The sequence below is a fragment of the Hyperolius riggenbachi genome, chromosome 7 (genome assembly GCF_040937935.1).
Source record: "Hyperolius riggenbachi isolate aHypRig1 chromosome 7, aHypRig1.pri, whole genome shotgun sequence".
In the NCBI taxonomy this organism is placed as follows: Eukaryota; Metazoa; Chordata; class Amphibia; order Anura; family Hyperoliidae; genus Hyperolius; species Hyperolius riggenbachi.
Window position 1 is genome coordinate 81,791,819 of NC_090652.1, and position 14,720 is coordinate 81,806,538.

The window sequence follows — 14,720 nt, forward strand, 5'->3', positions numbered from 1 at the left end:
TCTTCCCATCTACAGAGAGCGACTTTTAATCCTGAGTGGGGTCAGGTTAATCTCCCCACCTGCCTTCACAGTGGTTGCCTAATGGTAACCCTGGTTTGTGAGTATTAAATTGTTATATTACTCATTATTAATTATCATCTATACAATATCACACTATTGGGCTCTTGGTGTCCCCCTCCCTTTATCATGCGATAAACTGTTCCCATTGCGTTACATTGTAACGCACGGGAATGCTTTTGGTGCTGTGAACGATAAGAATGATAACATGAAGGTCAATGTTACCATGCGTGCCGCACACAATGTGCGGTGCATCATAATGAAGAACACTACACATAAGTGTGAAAGGGCACTTAGAAAGTGTTACAATGAAAGGATCAGCCTTGAGTCAACTTACTACTTAAAGAAACATCCCATCACCCTTATAGTGCTACACACAGAAGACGTAATTACTTTTGAACTGCATTTAAAAATAAAAAATTGGATTCCAAGTACTTTTAATGTCGTTATGCGAAGGTGATGTGATGTGGCCTCCTCCTTCCAGCTTTCACCACTAATCCATTTGTATTTAGTGTTGAAGGTGAAGTTATATCAGACTGTAGGTAAGGTTAGAGAATTTAGGAAAATAGAGAAATGGGCTAGTGCAATAGTTGCAGTTTGAGTGGAACATACAGACTCCACCCCTTTTGAATACACCAAAGCCAACACACCTTACTCCAACACATAAGTGGGAATGTACAGCTCCTATTGTCTATATTCAGGAAGAGGTCAGCTGACTAGTAGATAACCCTATATTAAAGTGTATTTTTTTTTTTAATCAATGAGAGCCACTGTCCTAGTAACAGTTACAGTTTGAATTTATAGAACTGGCTTTTGCCTCTATATTGAGGAAAGGGAGAGGAAGTGGGTATAACTTTTCATGAGTCATTTAGCAGTCTGTATGATTTGAAAGGAATCAATAATGGAATTTTTAGTTTTGTTGGAATGTTTGGAATTTTACCAGTTAAATAACTTAAAAAAATTGTTTAGCACAAATATGAATAAATATAAAACAAAAAGCTTTTTTTTCTTTACTCATGTTTGTTGCAAGATTATATAACCAGCCGCTTATCAACTCACAGCATTCTAATTGCTTAAGTGGTGATCGCTAATTGAATGCTTAATTATCATTAATATTTTATTTATATAGAGCCAACATGTTCAGTAGCACTGTATATAGTACAAAACAAATAGTGTGGAGCAAAGATACATGAATAGGTTCAAAACTATGTACAATCATGATCACCAGCAATAAAAATGCATACATGGTTGATGTTGGGTTTGGGACATCACCGATACTGGTGCATGTTCATATGATACAATATATTAGTATAAGAACCACTAGAAGGAGCCCCCTGCCCTTGTGAACTTACAATATAGAGTGGTAGGTTGGAGACTTTAGGGAAAGATATGGCTATAGTTATGATACATATAGACTTTTTACATTGTATAATGGAATAAGGTCAAAGTTTCTTACACATGTCTTGGGGTCATTTACATGTACTTTCTGTTGCAGGAGCTGGCTGGCCTCCTCTCCAGTATAACCACCATCTCATCAGAAACTCTTGCCTCACTGGGATCCCTGGCTGTTGGACTGTCGCCATCACTACTGCAAAATACAAATGGCAGCATTTTGAAGGACAATTTACAAGTCTTGTCTAACGTCAGTAGCTGGAGTGTAACTCAGGCTTCGATCATAGTGACCAAGATTTTACAGAGCAATGTTAAGGTAACACATATTTTTGTAGGAGTTAGATGTAGTACCCACGTACTTAAAAAAAAAGTTATTCCACCAAAAAGAAATGACGATAGATGCTAGAGAGACTTTGAGCAACAAGTAGTAATCCACAAATATATCTCTGTTTGGTTTAATGAAGTTTTCAAAAAATGTGCACGTTTTTACTAAGATGAGATTTTAAATGACCATGCATTCATTTTAATGGGGCATGAAAATTATTATTATTATTATTTTTGCTTATTTATTGCAGTGAATACAAATCTACACATTTCACAAGTTTATGTCTTGTGTCCAGAATTCTGTGTTCCATCCTCTCCCTCATGCAACAGCAAGGGGGTCTCATTTCACTTTTTAGAATTGTCATACCTTTTGAATGCAGAAACTCCAAGTTATTGGAGGCTTTGGAAAACTCACTGGTGTCTGTGATCTCCTTGCTTTTATTTTTTCTGTACCAGCCTACTCAATCACTTTACAGTGAGCTCTCAGCCTCTCTCAATATGTGCCTCCACACCCACCCATACTAATAATGACACCAAACTTTACAAAGACTCTACACAGCAAAAAAAAAAGCACTTCAACTGATGCAGTCCAGTGATTGACAGGACAAAATAGCAGGCATGTCCTTCAATCCACTCTGAACCCCAGAAGGCAACCCGCAACAAGTGAGATCCTCAAACAGAGTGACAACCTCACCTCACTAGGAAGACACACTCACCCTTTAGGTATGCCCCACTGCAAGATGGGTCTACAGGACTTATGAATCCTCTGCACCACTTCAGCAATCACTGGTCTTCAGTGCAGTACACCTCAATAACAAACATTGCACACTCGCATGCTAAAACTAGAAAAATAGGCACAACGTTTTAACAGGCTCTACTCCATGCATTGGCCACCTGGCCAGCTCCCAACGGCACCACAAACTCATGGACTCCAAACACCAGGAATGGTACGCAGCTTATATTCGTGTCTGTAAACCCAACCTACTAGTTTCCTCACATGAGTGACTCATCAGGAACATATGCTGTTTTGACCTGTCAATCACTGGACAGCATGCGTTGAAGCACTTTTTCTGCTGTGTATATACTGACATTATATGTAGAGGAACACCACCTATTGTATACACCCTGAAAGGCTGTGATCCCTTGATTTGATTTACAAAGAATTGACTTCTAAGCTGAAGGTATATGGTCATCCAGTACAGGTAACATAATTGATTCAGACAAATAGCATGCACACTCGACCCTAGACATCCTCACCCATTGATCACTCTCTAAGAATGACACCTGAGATACATTTCCTGTGTGAGAATATGGGTAAAGTGTGAATTTGTGAACTGCAAATGAGAGATACCCCTGCAGCTGTAATCAAAATGGTGTAAAATTACTGGGTAATCCAACAATCCACCCAATTTAAAGTGTGATTATTAGTTTAGGATTGACTAATCATTTCAGACATATAAAAGCTAACTTACTACATATGTTATTTTTATAGGTTAATGCTGACAGCCTCTTGGAACTTGGCAGCCTGGTTATTGGTGTACAGACTTCTCAAATAAGCCAGCTATCAGCATCTGCAACCTTGAGTCTGGCCAATAACTCCAATTTTACCAGCAGCCTGCAGCAGGGACCAGCTGTGCTACAGCAAAAGTTTGTTACACAGGTAAGTTGCCCAGACAAAGCCTGATAAACTTGAATAATACTTGTATAATATAATAATCAATATTGCTGTTGATGGATGAATGAAGTTATGCATGAAGTGTCAATACTTACAGCTATTGAGAAAATATTTCATACAGTTTATTAATGAGAAAAGACACAGCACAGTTTTTTGCGCTGAACCGAATCAGACAATTTGAGCCCGAGAGGTGGCCAGGAAATTTAGGTGCATCATAGGCTCCTATATACCTACCAACTACAGCTGGAAATTTGGGTGTGAGAAGCACCCAACAAGAAGCAGTGCTACCGTGCTGTGGAACTCTGTTGGAGAAAAATAGCGGTGACAGAGTTCCACCTCAATGTAGCGGAACTCTGCAGGAAATCCAGCATGCTGGAAACAGGAGTTCACCAGACCTTGGCTACACTGTAGCCAAACTCTGGTGCAAAATAGTGATGAGTGTAGGTTGTTAGTGTTAGCAGTAGGTGAAGGATGGTTGGTATTAGTCATACATAGGGGAGGGCTCTTGTTAGGCATAGATGGGGAGGGTTCTTGTTAGGCATAGATAGGGAAGGGTTATGTTAGGCATATATAGGTAAGGGTACCTGTTAAGCATATATGGAGGGGGGATTCCTGTTAGGAAAATATAGGGGAGGGTTTTTCTTAGGCACATATAGGGGAGGGGTTTGCATGGTTTTTCTGAAAAAAAAAAAAGTGGTGAAAGTTACATTGATGAGACGCTGCACATTAGCCAAATGTCATCTGTTTTTTTCTTAGTGTTGAGAAGTTGTGATCTAGTAGGCACCAGAAAGTGGTGGCTCTCTGACACTAATGAAATAACATAAGATCATGTTGGAACAACCAACATATTCATACAGGAGGTCATCTGTTCACATAGAGACCAGCGTAGGCGTATGTGATTTGTAAAGGCTAGTATTTTAACTCATTCCTAAACATTATTTGATGATAACACATAACACATGCCTTTCTTCTATAACTACTGCAGATTAGGAGTTGATAGTGACTAATACTATAGACTAGACTATAGACTAGAGACTGCACATGCAGGGGTTGGAGAGCAATGGATACAATAAATGATTCTAGCAAACCTTGTATTGATCTTTAAAGAATTGTCACACATGGATCATAGCAGAACAGAGCCAGGTTTGTTGAAAGATAAATTAATTAAAGCAAAATATAACCCAGCATTTCAACTTTGCTCTAAAACATTATTTACAGCATATTATATGCAACCAGCATTTTTTTTTACTAGACCAGCATTGGAGATGTTACACAGAGCTTGAAAGTTCTGTGCAGAGAAATGCTGCCACAGCTGAAGTTAGATAATGATACATTTAAGTAAACACAAGGTAACAAGTGAGGAGTGTTACATACTCTCTGTCTGTGCAGGAGCTGGAGGACAGCCAGAGAGTGTATAACATTCCTCACTTGTTACCTTGTGTTTACTTAAATGTATCGTTATCTAACTTCGGCTGTGGCAGCATTTCTCTGCACTGAACTTTTAAGCTGTGTGTAACCCTTCCAATGCTGGTGTAGTAAAAAAAAATGCTGGTTGCATATAATATGCTGTAAATAATGTTTTAGAGCAAAGTTGAAATGCTTTTTTATATTCCACTTTAAAGTTTGTAACTTTGCAGTCACCTGTAGGACCTCCATCAAGAGTAATAATTAAGGTGAAGGGAATCTAGTTAAACAAACAAAACACATATTATTACATTTAGTCATGTATTTATTTCAGAAAAAAATGATCCAATTACATGTCTAATTTTTGTGGCAATGGTAAGTGAATTGTGCTCCCCACATTTAGTGCAACCCCCTTGTGTAGCCATAATGGCAACTTGAAGGAAAGGTTCAAGCAAAATAAAAATAATGAGTTTCACTTACCTGGGGCTTCTACCAGCCCCATGCAGCCATCCTGTGCCCTCGTAGTCACTCACTGCTGCTCCAGTCCCCGCTGGCAGCTTGCCAACTCCGGGGTCGGCGGAACACATTGCGTACATTTTTACGCATTCCCGCTAGTGCAGGAACATTAACACATACATTTTTACGCGTTACTGGTTTAATGCAGAGAAATGATCTCCACCTTGCTCAGATCGTTTACAAATGTTTAAATGGTTTGCTAATTATTCCAGTGAATTTTAAGATTTGTGAGTAGAATCAGAATTAGATTGTTGTAATTGTCAGTATTATTTTTGGAAGTGAGCTGTCTATTCCTACAAGGTTAAAAATGACATAGTATTGAGGAAATGTTTACCTGTTATGCAGTATTTGTTGTGTTAGTAAGTTTTAACCATTTAAGGTCAAGATATACCCTGCTGAAACTAAATCCTGCTTTATATGCTAAATGTTAATCACATAGTGTTCACACATATCTAATAAGCTGATCAATAATATACACTTCATTTCAGATTGTATTAAAACAGTTGTTCTATTATTAAGCCAGGAGCCTTGTGCAGGCCATTACCACTTATAACCACAAGGGGCATCTAGAGATCCCCATCTAAATATAGAAATGAAGTCATGTACATGTATTTTGAGAAATGTTATAAAAAGAACATCAATTAAGTGATAATGTACTAATTTAAAAATAGTTTGGAAGTCCCCATAAATTATTTCGGGAGAGAAAATCTCTATAAAAGAGAGTTTTCAGACTGTATATTTTATCACTGCCTGATATCCTTGCTGACTGAAACATCTTAGGCCGAAAGCCTGCCTTCTCATAGACGTGATTCTGAAAGAACACAGGAGAGGTAATATGCATTATTCTTGGTGAATTCATTGACAATTAGTCTATATAAACGTTAAAGACTTGTCATTTTCAAACTTCAGCAGTTTTTTAAGTTTTTTTAAATAACTTTTTATGCTATACTTTATATACAATCAGTAAGCATTATTATTCAAATGCAAATGCAAGCTTAGGGACAATTACCAAGCTTTAATTGATTGAGATATATCTACTTAAAGTTCTTTATACAAGAATAGAACTTCATATATCATTTTTAAGGATAAAGCTATATTGTGTGTACCATACACTGTACAATCTTGAGACAACAATTATCGATGAAGGATAAAAGCTACAGAAGAATATTTGCTATATTGAAATGGACTTGTTTCACTAAAGGAACTTTTAAAATGTATTTTTGGATGATGGACAATAACTGGAGAGATGCATATTCCTGTATATATATATATGCTTTATCTATTTTTCATAACAACATAAATCTATAAAATTCAGCAGCTGAGTGTTGCGTATTTTTTCCAGAGGTAAACTTGTTAACCTATAAATATTCTGTTTATAGTGAGATACGCACCCACTACTGTCTAATCTTGATTATGACGGCTTTCTAGGCTTGCCTTTTAAGCAGCGAGGAGAACGCTAGCGCATACCACGATGCCTGTGCAATTAACCATTCAATTACAGCATGTGTTTAGGGATGCGCAGCCTTTCCCCCACCTTTTCTTAGCTTTGTAACTATGTAACTGTCAGGTTAGCTGCTCCCAGCCCCTCCTCCTGAGTTTCCTGGTTGCATAATACATAGTAGCAGATTTGCATATGATTTGCATCTGAATTGAATGCAAAGTGTGCAGAAAATCTATATAGGTGATGCACACTGAGCTGGTGGTCATTTCAGATGCAGCCTTAGTGGGATGCGCAAAAAAAAAAAAAACGCTGTTCAACCAAATGTAAGTTACACATTTTTTTTGCTTAGCTGCTCCCAAGGTTTTAAATTTAGGTTAGGTCACATGCCCGGAGGTTTGTCTCACCGTGGCGCAAGTGTCTAGTATAATATACTTTGCATGCAAACCATATTGGAAGCTTAAGTTCCTCCTAGTTTAATAAATGTTAGCACTTGTCTTGGATGCAGGGCATTCATTTTTCAGTCTAGCAGAGGCGGTGTATGCCTGTGCGATTAACCATTCAAACCTTTTCTTTGCCTTTTAAGCAATTAATAATCATTTATAGCAGATATCGATCAGATATTTGACACAAGGTTTGCCTTGGGTAAATTTTTTTACATGTGCAGTAACTGTGGATCAGCTCTGCACAATTTTAACCCACTCCTCTAAACAGAGCAGCTTCAACCCTTGCATGTTGGTGGGTTTCCTCACATGTACTATTTGCTTTAAGGTCTTTTCATAACATTTCAGTTGGATTGAACTTTGATCTTCCCATTCCCGAACATTCTTCAACTTGTGTGTTTACTGTTTAGGACCTTTGTCTTGTTTTTAAATAAATACATGACCAGATATAATGATTTTATAAATGTATTGCTTGTTTTAACTGTCTTCATAGCTTTTAGGACTTTTTCAAAAATCAGATGATATTTTAGATGACATTCAAGTAAAAATATGTACAGTTTTAAAGGGTTTACAATCAGTGATGCTCGGATACCCCTTTTCAAAATCCGGATCCCATTCGGATCCGGATACCCAGATATCCGATCCGGGTCGGAAATCCGAATTCAAAATTTTCCGATCCGAATGCAAATCGGATATCCGACCACAGTATCTGGGCTATCTGGGCAAATTCGGATATCCGGATAGAAAAACCGAAAGTGGCCTTTAAATTGCTTTAAAAACGTTTTTAGGGTATATGAGGCATGTAGCATCATTATTTTGTAAAGGGGAACACTAATTGATGATGTGGGGACTTAAACCCCCCCCCCCCAAAAAAAAAATAGCTGTAAATTAACATCAGGCCTAGGTTCCAGACAGCAGTCGTGCAGCCCACATTGTGTCCAAAGTCCAACCGCACAACTGGGACATGATAGTTTTCACCCCAGACACCTCCAAAAAATTATGCAGCAATTGTGTTTTGGGTTAAATATAGGTGGTATCAGCGGCCTGTGGCACCCTGTCGGTGGGAGCTGCACAGGCAGCAGGAGCAGGGCAATGCAGCAGCAGCAGCAGGTGTAACATGTGCCAGGAGCATGCCGGATGTGGCACGTGCCAAGTGCCAGTCAGACAGCAGAGGAGAAGACACTAGTGCACACTAAATGTCACACTGGCACTGCTCACAGCACAGCAGTTCTGTAGAAAGCTAACACAGTAGTACTACTACTCTAACAACTACTAGCACTGACTGCAGTACTACAGTACTAACTAAACAATAGAAGAATCTAGCTAAACAATAGAACAGGTGTGACTAGATTACAGAGAGCAGATACAGGACAGGTATAGCAGTAAAGCTGGGCCTTGCTAACTACAAAATAGTACAAATCCATCTAGCACAGAAGTAGTAGTACAGTGAGTAGAGTAGGACAGGTGAGAGCACAGGTAACTAGAGACTAGAGCAGGGCAGGCTGCCTTGCCTAGGCACAGGGCCTAGCTGCTGGCTGCAGCTGCAGCAGTGACAGTCTCCCTCCCTAGTCCCTAATCACACAAACTAAACTGCCTAAAATCTAAATCTATCTACAATACAAAGCAATACAGGTGAATATCAAGTGTTGGAGTGTAAAAACGCTAGGTGTATTGAACAATAAATGCACTTGCACAGACAAAAAGCACTGTAGCAATCTCTCAGTACAGTCAGTCAGTAAGTCGCAAGCAGGACGAGTGAGGCAACATGGCGCCCGCTATTTATAGAGGGGGGCTTTGCCAGGCTGGGAGCCCTCTGATTCGCTTGTGAGGACTTGAGGTGACGTGAGGTGACGTGACGCTATCCGAGCGGATGACGCTATCCGAGCTCGGATAGCTAGGATATCTCCGGATAGCTGATTGCTATCTGAGTGCGCTCGGATAGCACAGCCCGGATAGCTAACACTATTCGAGCTCAGTATTCGAGCTCGGATAGTGAAAAAAGAGCTAGGATATCCGAGTATCTCGGATATCCGAGCTCGGATGAGCATCACTGTTTACAATCACCACTGCATTCATTGAGCATTGGAAACGTTTCCATCCCTTAGATGGATTGTGTTACTTTACTTATGCTATGAAATGTTTTTCACAAAAAATTGGGCTAAGCAAGAGTGGAAAATGCCAGAAATATCTAGTCTTGCTTGGTGTACACATTTTATTGTTTTCATATAACACATGGTTTTCTAATGGGTATCAGCCTCTAGTTATGTTCTACTATTTTGTTTTCTTAGGTCATTGCAGCTGCCTCAAGCAACTCAAACAAGAACATCTTCCAGGCTGTACCAGCTAACCTGGCCAATAAGATCCCTGCATCAAACTTACTGACATCAAGTCTCAGTACGGAGGTTGTAACAAAGATGCAGTGGGCCACCAGTCAGGTACTATAGACTAATCAAGATATATGGAGTGATTTATCATGACTGGTACAAGAACACTGAAGCAAACGTTGGGCAGTTACCCAGAGCAACCAATTAGATTACTGTTGTAAAATATTAGAAGAATTCTAGTTAATTGCTCAGGACTCTACTTTGCTCCAGTGTTATTTGAACCTGATTCAATAAATGAGCCCTATAGTTATACATTTTAAAGATATCTTGTTATTCTGATGTGTTGTGTTTGCCATTTACAGGCTCGGGTGCTTTTCAATAAGGTGCTCACCTTCGTTCAAAGCTACTCCACGTAAGTAACCAGCAGAATTAGGAACAGAGTTCTGCAAAGTTCCTTTAGGCTATGGCCTAGGAGATAAAGGGGAGTACATATGGGGGTGATGACTGCACATGGAAGGAAAGGGTTGTTGTTGCTAAATGAGGTCTCTAAATGTAGTGACAATTTTCCGATGGCAGAGACTGCACAGCAAAAAAAGGCAGTAGCCTCTGCTAACAAGTTCCATTTGAATAAGGAGGGCTGCACATGGAATGAGGAACTTTGTAAATGTGAGGCTGTGGCTACACAAGGAAGTGAGGTTTGCTGTACATGGAGGGCTGCACAAGGCGGAGGAGGGGTATCCCATTGAAGAGGGAGGACAGTGTATGCAGACAAGGAGGAGTTCTACACAATGAACAGAAGGAGATGTATTCAGAAGAGGAGAAGTACTGTACATAGTCATAGATAAGGCTTGGGGAAATGAAGAGAAGGAGTACTGTTGGTGTAAGAGGAAGATGTATGTGGAAGCGAATGGGTGCTGCCTAACTAATAGATGGACAGGAGGAATGCATTTGTAATATTAGGACTACTGTAGACAGAAGTGAGGGATTATGTGTATAGAGCAAGAGTGCTACATATGTAAGAGGTGGGCTAATGTGGAGGAGGAGGCACACTGCACATGGATGGCGATCGGGGGCATGTATGTGGAATATTAGGTGCACTGCACATGGAAGAGGTGGGCTAATATGGAGGAGGAGGCACACTGCACATAGATGGGGATCGGGGCATGTATGTGGAATATTAGGAGTACTGCACATGGAAGAGGTGGGCTGAGGTGGAGGAGGAGGTGCACTGCATATGGATGGGGATCAGGTCATGTATGTGGAATATTAGGAGTTCTGCACATGGAAGAGGTGGGCTGATGTGGAGGAGGAGGTACACTGCATATGGATGGGGATCAGGTCATGTATGTGGAATATTAGGAGTTCTGCACATGGAAGAGGTGGGCTCATGTGGAGGAGGAGGCACACTGCATATGGATGGGGATCAGGTCATGTATGTGGAATACTAGGAGTACTGCACATGGAAGAGGTGGGCTGATGTGGAGAAGGAGGCACACTGCATATGGATGGGGATCAGGTCATGTATGTGGAATACTAGGAGTACTGCACATGGAAGAGGCGGGCTAATGTGGAGAAGGAGGCACACTGCATATGGATGGGGATCAGGTCATGTATGTGGAATATTAGGAGTTCTGCACATGGAAGAGTTGGGCTGTTGTGGAGGAGGAGGCACGCTGCATATGGATGGGGATCAGGTCATGTATGTGGAATATTAGGAGTTCTGCACATGGAAGAGGTGGGCTGATGTGGAGGAGGAGGTACACTGCATATGGATGGGGATCAGGTCATGTATGTGGAATATTAGGAGTTCTGCACATGGAAGAGGTGGGCTCATGTGGAGGAGGAGGCACGCTGCATATGGATGGGGATCAGGTCATGTATGTGGAATACTAGGAGTACTGCACATGGAAGAGGTGGGCTAATGTGGAGAAGGAGGCACACTGCATATGGATGGGGATCAGGTCATGTATGTGGAATACTAGGAGTACTGCACATGGAAGAGGTGGGCTAATGTGGAGAAGGAGGCACACTGCATATGGATGGGGATCAGGTCATGTATGTGGAATATTAGGAGTTCTGCACATGGAAGAGGTGGGCTCATGTGGAGGAGGAGGCACACTGCATATGGATGGGGATCAGGTCATGTATGTGGAATACTAGGAGTTCTGCACATGGAAGAGGTGGGCTGATGTGGAGGAGGAGGCACACTGCATATGGATGGGGATCAGGTCATGTATGTGGAATACTAGGAGTACTGCACATGGAAGAGGTGGGCTGAAGTGGAAGAGGAGGTGCGCTGCACATGGATTGATATCAGGTCATGTAAATAATAATAATAATAATAATAATGTATGTGGAAGATTAGGAGTACTGCACATTGAAGTGGTGGGCTGAGGTGGAAGAGGCGGCACAGTGCACATGGATGGGGATCGGGGGCATACAGTATAAGTGGAAGATTAGGTGTACTACACATGGAAGAGGGATAATGGAAACTGTGCTGTGAAATGAAAACTGTCAGATGACAATCGAGTAGCCTGCAGCTGATTAACTTGTAAAGCTGCTACAGTAGCCAACTGCTTCCACTTGCTAGCACAGCTTCCACTGTGGAGATTTGCATGTTAGAGGAAATGTCTGTCTATCCTTAAAGGGACACTGTAGGGGGGTCAGGGGAAAATGAGTTGAAGTTACCCGGGGCTTCTAATAGTCCCCTGCAGACATCCTGTGCCCATGCAGCCACTCCCCAATGCTCCGGCCCCGCCTCTGGTTCACATCTGGAATTTCAGACTTTAAAGTCTGAAAACTACTGCACCTGCGTTGTCGTGTCCTCACTCCCGCTGATGGCACCAGGAGCGTACTGCGCAGGCCCAGTATGGTCTGTGCCTGCGCCGTGCGCTCCTGGTAACATCAGGGGAAGCGAGCACACGGCAACACAGATGCAGTGGTTTTCAGATTTTAAAGTCTGAAATTCCAGAAGTTAACTGGAGGCAGGGCCGGAGCATTGGTGAGTGGCTGCACGGGCACAGGATGCCTGCGGGGGACCATTAGAAGCCCCGGGTAACTTCAACTCATTTTCCTCGACCCCCTTACAGTATCCCTTTAATCATTCATTCTTGTGCATGTTGTTTCCAAATGAAACATATGTATTGATTTAGAGAAAAGCAACATGTTAAAAGCATTGTCAAATTTCATAAATATATCCAATCGCTTTTTACGGTTACACACTGTATGTATTAGTTAGGTGGAATAACATTCCACATTATCACAGCCCTTACAGTGAAAAACTCTCCTTTAAATTAAAACATGGTGGTGGTCAGTGGCGTAGCTAAGGAGCTGTGGGCCCCGATGCAAGTTTAACAATGGGGCCCTCCAAGCACTCTATACATAACAATTGATACGGCGCAACAAAACCTGCCAATGGGATCTACAGTGTCAGAGGTGCAAGAAGGGGATGGGGAACAGTGTGTTAACGATTACCACTATTCAAAGTATCTATAAAAGTGATTATTATGAGCACAGGACCAATAGAGAGCTAATACTGTATTTGAAGGAGGGCACTTCGGGGCCCCTCTGGCCCAAGGGCCCCGATGTGGTCGCTACCTCTGCACCCCCTATTGCTATGCCCCTGGTGGTGGTGCATGTGTGTGTGGGGGGGAGGGAGTGTGAGGAGGTGTTGTTAAATCTAGTACAGCAATCTTCTACTCAAAATTGAGGCCCTCTGTGTCCCTAAATCAATTTGTGCCTCTTCTCTTCTTCCTTTCCAATTACATAATACTCTTCTTGTGAACAGGTGCCCAAATCTAAACTGCATATACTGTATAAGGTGTGGTCTATGCTTCTTTTAATACAAGCAATAATTATTTTGCTTTAGAAGCTTAAAACTGACATTGCAAGCCTCACTTCATAAACGGGAAAGGATAAAGGACAACCACACTTATCATACATTATCCTAAACCCTACCCTTTGACAAACCTCAGCCTTGTTCTGCATATAATGGGCAGCACGGTGGTGTAGTGGTTAGTGCTCTCACCTTGCAACACTGGGTCCCCGGTTTGAATCCCAGCTAGGTCAACATTTGCAAGGAGTTTGTATGTTCTCCCCGTGTCTGCGTGGGTTTCCTTCGGGTACTCCAGTTTCCTCCCATATCCCCCCCCCCCCCCAAACATACAGATAAGTTAATTGGCTTCCCCCTAAAAAATAATTGGCCCTAGACTACGATACATACACTACACAATACATAAATAGACATATGACTATGGTGGGGATTAGATTGTGAGCCCCTCAGAGGGACAGTTAAGTGACAAGACAATATACTTTGTACAGCGCTGCGGAAGATGTCGGCGCTATATAAATACTAAATAGTAATAATAACATAATAATTGGAACCTGGCAGTTCTCTACAGACAAAGTCCACTGAAGTAATACGCAATATTGTTGTCTTTTCTTCTAGTTTCTCTGAGAATCTCCTACAAGGCTTCACCTGTGGAGCTACAGGCAAACTAAGCAATAGTCAGTTTGTCGGCCTAGTAACAACAATGACTGGCAAAGGAGTGAAATTAGACAGCAGCCAAGTAAGTGATATTCCATGTGTATGGCTGTCTTCTTGAATGCATTTGTCAAATGGATTTTGATTGAATGAAGGAAACATTTTTGTTTTGCTCTAGGTGAGCTGCATGGCCAGGAGACTGACAGTAAGCGGTGCTCCAATAGTCTTTGCCAACTACCCCAGCGACGTTCTACTCTTTATGGGGTAAGACATTTTGTATAACAATGTTCTGTGAGCTAGAAGAACTGGGCTGGTACCAAAGACAGGCGTCTCTTGACAAATCACCACATATACCCACTCCTACCGCTGGTCATGCTGCTGTCCCATCGATGCAGATTCCTCTTTCTGCCATCACTATGAGGGCAGAGCTGTGTGAGCCGGTCAGGAGCCCCTTTCATTGGCTCCAGACCTTGTCCATCCCCATTGCTTGTTGTTGTTAATTTACAACTTGAACTTTGATCAACGCAATTGACCAACTATGGTCACATGATCGAAGAGGTGCAGTGTGATGCCCAGTGATAGCTATGTGCAGTAGACCACACAACTATTTGGAGCTTCCTACAGTATGGGTAGGTGGACCTAAGACTCAAAAGGTGCCAACATA